At 34.7% G+C, this 7,010-nt stretch overlaps 2 long non-coding RNA genes across 3 annotated transcripts; both read left to right on the top strand.

Annotated features, from left to right (window-relative positions):
• The first annotated feature begins 4,946 nt into the window (after nt 1–4,946).
• On the top strand, nt 4,947–5,553 carry LOC129922471 (uncharacterized). The gene is made up of 3 exons (XR_008774462.1): nt 4,947–5,097; nt 5,376–5,471; nt 5,518–5,553. It is a non-coding gene; the product is annotated as an uncharacterized LOC129922471 (long non-coding RNA).
• Nucleotides 5,554–5,984: 431 nt separating this feature from the next.
• On the top strand, nt 5,985–6,578 carry LOC129922470 (uncharacterized). 2 transcript variants are annotated; one of them, XR_008774461.1, is made up of 4 exons: nt 5,985–6,037; nt 6,082–6,175; nt 6,268–6,315; nt 6,454–6,504. It is a non-coding gene; the product is annotated as an uncharacterized LOC129922470 (long non-coding RNA). The 2 variants fall into 2 exon arrangements; XR_008774460.1 differs by having other exon boundaries at nt 6,268–6,578.
• Nucleotides 6,579–7,010: the final 432 nt, after the last annotated feature.

Genomic DNA, 7,010 nt, shown 5'->3' with positions numbered 1-7,010 from the left:
CTTTTTTTTGTGTACCAGAAAACTGTGGAGACTTTTGGTTTTGCCAATATGTCATAATTTGGTAGACTCAGCATTATCTTTGAATAAATTAATGATATGCATGGCCACTGCCTTAATAGGGACATTCTTTTTCATATACATAATGTGTTTTCCATGTTTTTATCAATTCCTTTCTTCTTCTTTATTCTCATTTTTATGTTGGAGGGTAGTCATATATCTGTAATGAACTGCGCAGTGATTTCCAGATCTGGCATCTCTCCATATAGTTTTTGTTATATTGTGTGTGTGTGGGGGGGGGGCAGTGTTTCTTGGGGCTTCTCGATAGAGTATGTGGCTTCCAAAACATGTGTTGTGACGTGTTGTCTCATTCTGTTGTGTCTGATTCTGAGGTAAAATATTATATGTTAGTCATGTCTGAAAAAGCTTTAGACACCATTTTTCTTGTAATTTGGGTGAGGGCTGGTACAGGGGTGTTTTTTTTTTGTTTAGTTACTCTCCCATCTTTGACCAAAATGTCTGCTTTTTCATTGTGTGCTGGTATCCATTGGAAAACAGTTTCCTATCTGTTTTTGTTGAGGTCTACAAGCACTGTCCTTGTTTGTTTTATATAGGAAGCATTAGTTTTTCTGGCTGGTCAGCACGCTTGGGTGGTTGTGTAGCATGGTAGCTGCTAGCTCTAGTGCTCCTCTTTCTGCTCTGACGCTGTCCAAGTGATCACCAGTTGCAATTGACGTTTCTAGTCTTTCTCCATTGGGCCATACAGTTGGTATGCCAGCTCCTCTGTTTATGTGATCTGTCTGAGTAAACTGTGACCCATTGGTTGTTGGGGTAATGGGTAGTCAGAAAAGAGTTTCACTAGTTATGTTTTGTTTTTTTATTTACTCAATGGTTGTTCATAGTATTGCATTGCTCTGCAGTGCTGGTCCAGTGTATAGCCAACCACACCACTCTGTTCAAAGTCTGCATCCCAACCCTGTTGCTGGTATTTAATCTATAATTTATTATTCATTTTGTAAAATTGATTTTGTATACTACATCTTTTATGCTATTGAATGCTCAGGGTGCTCTGGTTCAATCTCTTTCATTGACATGTGAGGGAAGAGGTATCTGAGAAGTTTCCATGCTGCCTTGGGCATTCAGCTTCACGCAAATCCCAATTCAAATTCCTGGTCCAATAGGGGATTCAGACTCGACACCACTTGTTAGATAGCCACTTAACCACTCATCCCTCATTATGGGAACAATCATTGATAATTTAGCATGATTCATCTTTTAATTAATTTCTTTTGCTAATAATTAATTATGTATTGGGACAAGTTTTAAGAAATTGCTGACTTCATAGAATAAATAACAAAATTTTTAAAAATATTTTTTTTTGATAGAACTGAAACTCATTATGATGAGAATGATTCAATTTTGTGTTTAATTTTCTTTTATAATTGTATCAGAAATATTTCAATGAAATTGGTGATATTTATAATCAGCTTTACAACTGTCTTATCTATGACATGTAAATTAAATATCACAGCATGAATGATCATGATTCTTGTTTGTAATTGATAGTCAACTGACCAATGATACACTCGTGTTGAAATAACAAAAGTATGCCTAAACTAATTTTTATTTCAAGATTGTTGATAATAACCTTTCCTTCATTAAGGTTGTTATTTTTAAATTGAAGTTGAAGACTTTGTCTTTTTTAGTTGTACTCATTTAGTTTTACATTTGTAGGAAAGTTATAAGGTTTGTATGGCAGCATTGAGATGTACAACTTTAAGTGTTTAATGTTTAGGCTTAGAGCTTGAGAAAAGTTTATATTGTTGATATTTTGGATATTTGGCACATTTTTGTACAGTATATAATGAAGTCATTTTTGTGACCGCCAACCAGATGCATCAATAATGCAATGGAATAAACGTTTGGAGTTTAAAAATTTAAAAAGTCACACTGCAGATTATTTATTTTAAAATTCAATTCGTTCCAAAATTACATAATGGATTATACTTATCAAAAGGTTATACCTTACAAGGATATATTTTATTATGAGGGGAAAAAAATTTAAAATGGGTTGAATAAGATAACTAGGCACCATCTCATAATATTGGTAAGACCCTCCCCCTTTTTTAAAAAAGAAAGATTAGTCATGTACATCTGATTCAAGGATATGTATTATATACAAGTGTATTATTATTAGTCAAATGATTGGGCTTTCAAAACCTTGAGAAAATATTACTATTAACAAATTGATTAATTATATAATGGGTCATCAGTTTCGTGCATATGATAAATTGGTTACAGATTTTATTGAATTATATTGTTATTTGGATTGGTTTGTGAACTCCCATATATTTGAAATACTTTTAAACATAAACAGTTGTCACAACAAAATGTGTTTTAATTCTATTTGTTAAATTTGGTTTAATTTTTTTTTAAAGTCTGTTTACTTTCAATTGACATTTAATGATGATACTTTGAACAGGACAGAAGAATACACATTGCTTGTTGTATAACACACAAATCAATACACTTTGAGACATGCTAAGCATCTAATCCAAGATGTGAGAATATCAGTCTGTATCAGTGATTCAACTTCGAATTTAAATAAAGAATGATTCCTAATTAAATTATTTCATTGCATTCAGTGGTCCTAAAGATTGCATTACAGATCTAGTTCTAAATGGACTCCACTATGAATAAATCTTTTTTTTTTCTTACACTTGACATTCAAAAACAACTTTGTGAAATGTATCAAAAAAATGTATCAAAATATTAATTCTCTCCAAAGGCTAAAGATTAAAAAAAAATAACAGATCCTTTTGAATACTTTACAAATAACAACAAAAACACAGCAACTATATAATGAGTTTTCAAGAAAATGTTTATTCATTTGAAAGAAAAATGAATTTGGCTAACAATTTAGCATCAAAAAGAAACCCAGTCAAAGTAAAATGCTTTGTATATACATGATTGTCAAATATTAATCAGTGATAGTAGATCAACTACTGGTTGTCAGTTGTAGTGCTTATTAAACCTTTACAACTCAATTGTAGGACATCTTAACTTGAGCACTCTTAACTTGAGCACTTAGTAATATCATGCCAGTTCCAACAATATTTTGTCTTACAGACACGACACATTTGAATCCAAGATTCACTGACCTAGATCAGCATTTTTAAAATCATTTACATCATTTATGAAAAAAAAAAGTAACATACATTAAAGGATAACATTATAAATTAACCGTATAAAACACGTCTAACATGCTGAAATGAATAAAAACGAATTTCAAAATCAACATCCAGAAAAACAGTATATAGTTATGTAGTGTATCTTCAAGTGACACCATGTCTCTAAGATTTGATATTAGAGAAACATCTAGTAAGAAACAAAAGTCAAAGATATTGTGCTATATAGGTCAAATCTAAAATGATTACATCTTGTTCAAATACGTATTGTAGAAAAGCAATGATCGTGGCTTTGAGATGATATTATGATCACATTCCTTTCTTCAGAATATTTGTTCAAGATCTCTTCACAGCATCACCTTAATGGGAGCACATTAGAATCGGTCATAGTTATAACTAGTACCACTTGGAGGGATGTGACTTGAACAGTGAACTATTCTATTACTAGTACCACTTGGAGATGTGACTTGAACAGTGAACTATTCTATTACTAGTACCACTTGGAGGTGTGACTTGAACAGTGAACTATTCTATTACTAGTACCACTTGGAGAGGTGTGACTTGAACAGTGAACTATTCTATTACTAGTACCACTTGGAGATGTGACTTGAACAGTGAACTATTCTATTACTAGTACCTCTTGGAGAGGTGTGACTTGAACAGTGAACTATTCTATTACTAGTACCACTTGGAGAGATGTGACTTGAACAGTGAACTATTCTATTACTAGTACCACTTGGAGAGATGTGACTTGAACAGTGAACTATTCTATTACTAGTACCACTTGGAGATGTGACTTGAACAGTGAACTATTCTATTACTAGTACCACTTGGAGGTGTGACTTGAACAGTGAACTATTCTATTACTAGTACCACTTGGAGGTGTGACTTGAACAGTGAACTATTCTATTACTAGTACCACTTGGAGGTGTGACTTGAACAGTGAACTATTCTATTACTAGTACCACTTGGAGGTGTGTGACTTGAACAGTGAACTATTCTATTACTAGTACCACTTGGAGGTGTGACTTGAACAGTGAACTATTCTATTACTAGTACCACTTGAAGAGATGTGACTTGAACAGTGAACTATTCTATTACTAGTACCACTTGGAGAGATGTGACTTGAACAGTGAACTATTCTATTACTAGTACCACTTGGAGGTGTGACTTGAACAGTGAACTATTCTATTACTAGTACCACTTGGAGATGTGACTTGAACAGTGAACTATTCTATTACTAGTACCACTTGGAGGTGTGACTTGAACAGTGAACTATTCTATTACTAGTACCACTTGGAGATGTGACTTGAACAGTGAACTATTCTATTACTAGTACCACTTGAAGATGTGACTTGAACAGTGAACTATTCTATTACTAGTACCACTTGGAGAGATGTGACTTGAACAGTGAACTATTCTATTACTAGTACCACTTGGAGGTGTGACTTGAACAGTGAACTATTCTATTACTAGTACCACTTGAAGGTGTGACTTGAACAGTGAACTATTCTATTACTAGTACCACTTGGAGAGGTGTGACTTGAACAGTGAACTATTCTATTACTAGTACCACTTGGAGATGTGACTTGAACAGTGAACTATTCTATTACTAGTACCACTTGGAGAGATGTGACTTGAACAGTGAACTATTCTATTACTAGTACCACTTGGAGATGTGACTTGAACAGTGAACTATTCTATTACTAGTACCACTTGGAGATGTGACTTGAACAGTGAACTATTCTATTACTAGTACCACTTGGAGAGATGTGACTTGAACAGTGAACTATTCTATTACTAGTACCACTTGGATAGATGTGACTTGAACAGTGAACTATTCTATTACTAGTACCACTTGGAGGGATGTGACTTGAACAGTGAACTATTCTATTACTAGTACCACTTGGAGGTGTGACTTGAACAGTGAACTATTCTATTACTAGTACCACTTGGATAGATGTGACTTGAACAGTGAACTATTCTATTACTAGTACCACTTGGAGGTGTGACTTGAACAGTGAACTATTCTATTACTAGTACCACTTGGAGATGTGACTTGAACAGTGAACTATTCTATTACTAGTACCACTTGGAGGTGTGACTTGAACAGTGAACTATTCTATTACTAGTACCACTTGGAGGTGTGACTTGAACAGTGAACTATTCTATTACTAGTACCACTTGGAGGGATGTGACTTGAACAGTGAACTATTCTATTACTAGTACCACTTGGAGGGATGTGACTTGAACAGTGAACTATTCTATTACTAGTACCACTTGGAGGTGTGACTTGAACAGTGAACTATTCTATTACTAGTACCACTTGGAGGGATGTGACTTGAACAGTGAACTATTCTATTACTAGTACCACTTGGAGGGATGTGACTTGAACAATGAACTATTCTATTACTAGTACCACTTGGAGGGATGTGACTTGAACAATGAACTATTCTATTACTAGTACCACTTGGAGGTGTGACTTGAACAGTGAACTATTCTATTACTAGTACCACTTGGAGGGATGTGACTTGAACAGTGAACTATTCTATTACTAGTACCACTTGGAGGTGTGACTTGAACAGTGAACTATTCTATTACTAGTACCACTTGGAGATGTGACTTGAACAGTGAACTATTCTATTACTAGTACCTCTTGGAGGGATGTGACTTGAACAGTGAACTATTCTATTACTAGTACCACTTGGAGGTGTGACTTGAACAGTGAACTATTCTATTACTAGTACCACTTGGAGATGTGACTTGAACAGTGAACTATTCTATTACTAGTACCACTTGGAGGGATGTGACTTGAACAGTGAACTATTCTATTACTAGTACCACTTGGAGGTGTGACTTGAACAGTGAACTATTCTATTACTAGTACCACTTGGAGATGTGACTTGAACAGTGAACTATTCTATTACTAGTACCACTTGGAGGGATGTGACTTGAACAGTGAACTATTCTATTACTAGTACCACTTGGAGGTGTGACTTGAACAGTGAACTATTCTATTACTAGTACCACTTGGAGATGTGACTTGAACAGTGAACTATTCTATTACTAGTACCTCTTGGAGGGATGTGACTTGAACAGTGAACTATTCTATTACTAGTACCACTTGGAGGTGTGACTTGAACAGTGAACTATTCTATTACTAGTACCACTTGGAGGTGTGACTTGAACAGTGAACTATTCTATTACTAGTACCACTTGGAGGTGTGACTTGAACAGTGAACTATTCTATTACTAGTACCTCTTGGAGGGATGTGACTTGAACAGTGAACTATTCTATTACTAGTACCACTTGGAGATGTGACTTGAACAGTGAACTATTCTATTACTAGTACCTCTTGGAGGGATGTGACTTGAACAGTGAACTATTCTATTACTAGTACCACTTGGAGGTGTGACTTGAACAGTGAACTATTCTATTACTAGTACCACTTGGAGATGTGACTTGAACAGTGAACTATTCTATTACTAGTACCACTTGGAGGTGTGACTTGAACAGTGAACTATTCTATTACTAGTACCACTTGGAGAGATGTGACTTGAACAGTGAACTATTCTATTACTAGTACCACTTGGAGAGATGTGACTTGAACAGTGAACTATTCTATTACTAGTACCACTTGGAGAGATGTGACTTGAACAGTGAACTATTCTATTACTAGTACCACTTGGAGAGATGTGACTTGAACAGTGAACTATTCTATTACTAGTACCACTTGGAGGTGTGACTTGAACAGTGAACTATTCTATTAATATGACATTGAAAAAAAAAATTCTAGAGATGAGACAAACACAATTTACTAAGAG

Source organism: Biomphalaria glabrata, chromosome 13 (genome assembly GCF_947242115.1).
Source record: "Biomphalaria glabrata chromosome 13, xgBioGlab47.1, whole genome shotgun sequence".
Taxonomy (NCBI): Eukaryota; Metazoa; Mollusca; class Gastropoda; family Planorbidae; genus Biomphalaria; species Biomphalaria glabrata.
Note: the sequence above shows the minus strand (reverse complement) of the source record. Positions and strands in the feature narration are given on the sequence as shown.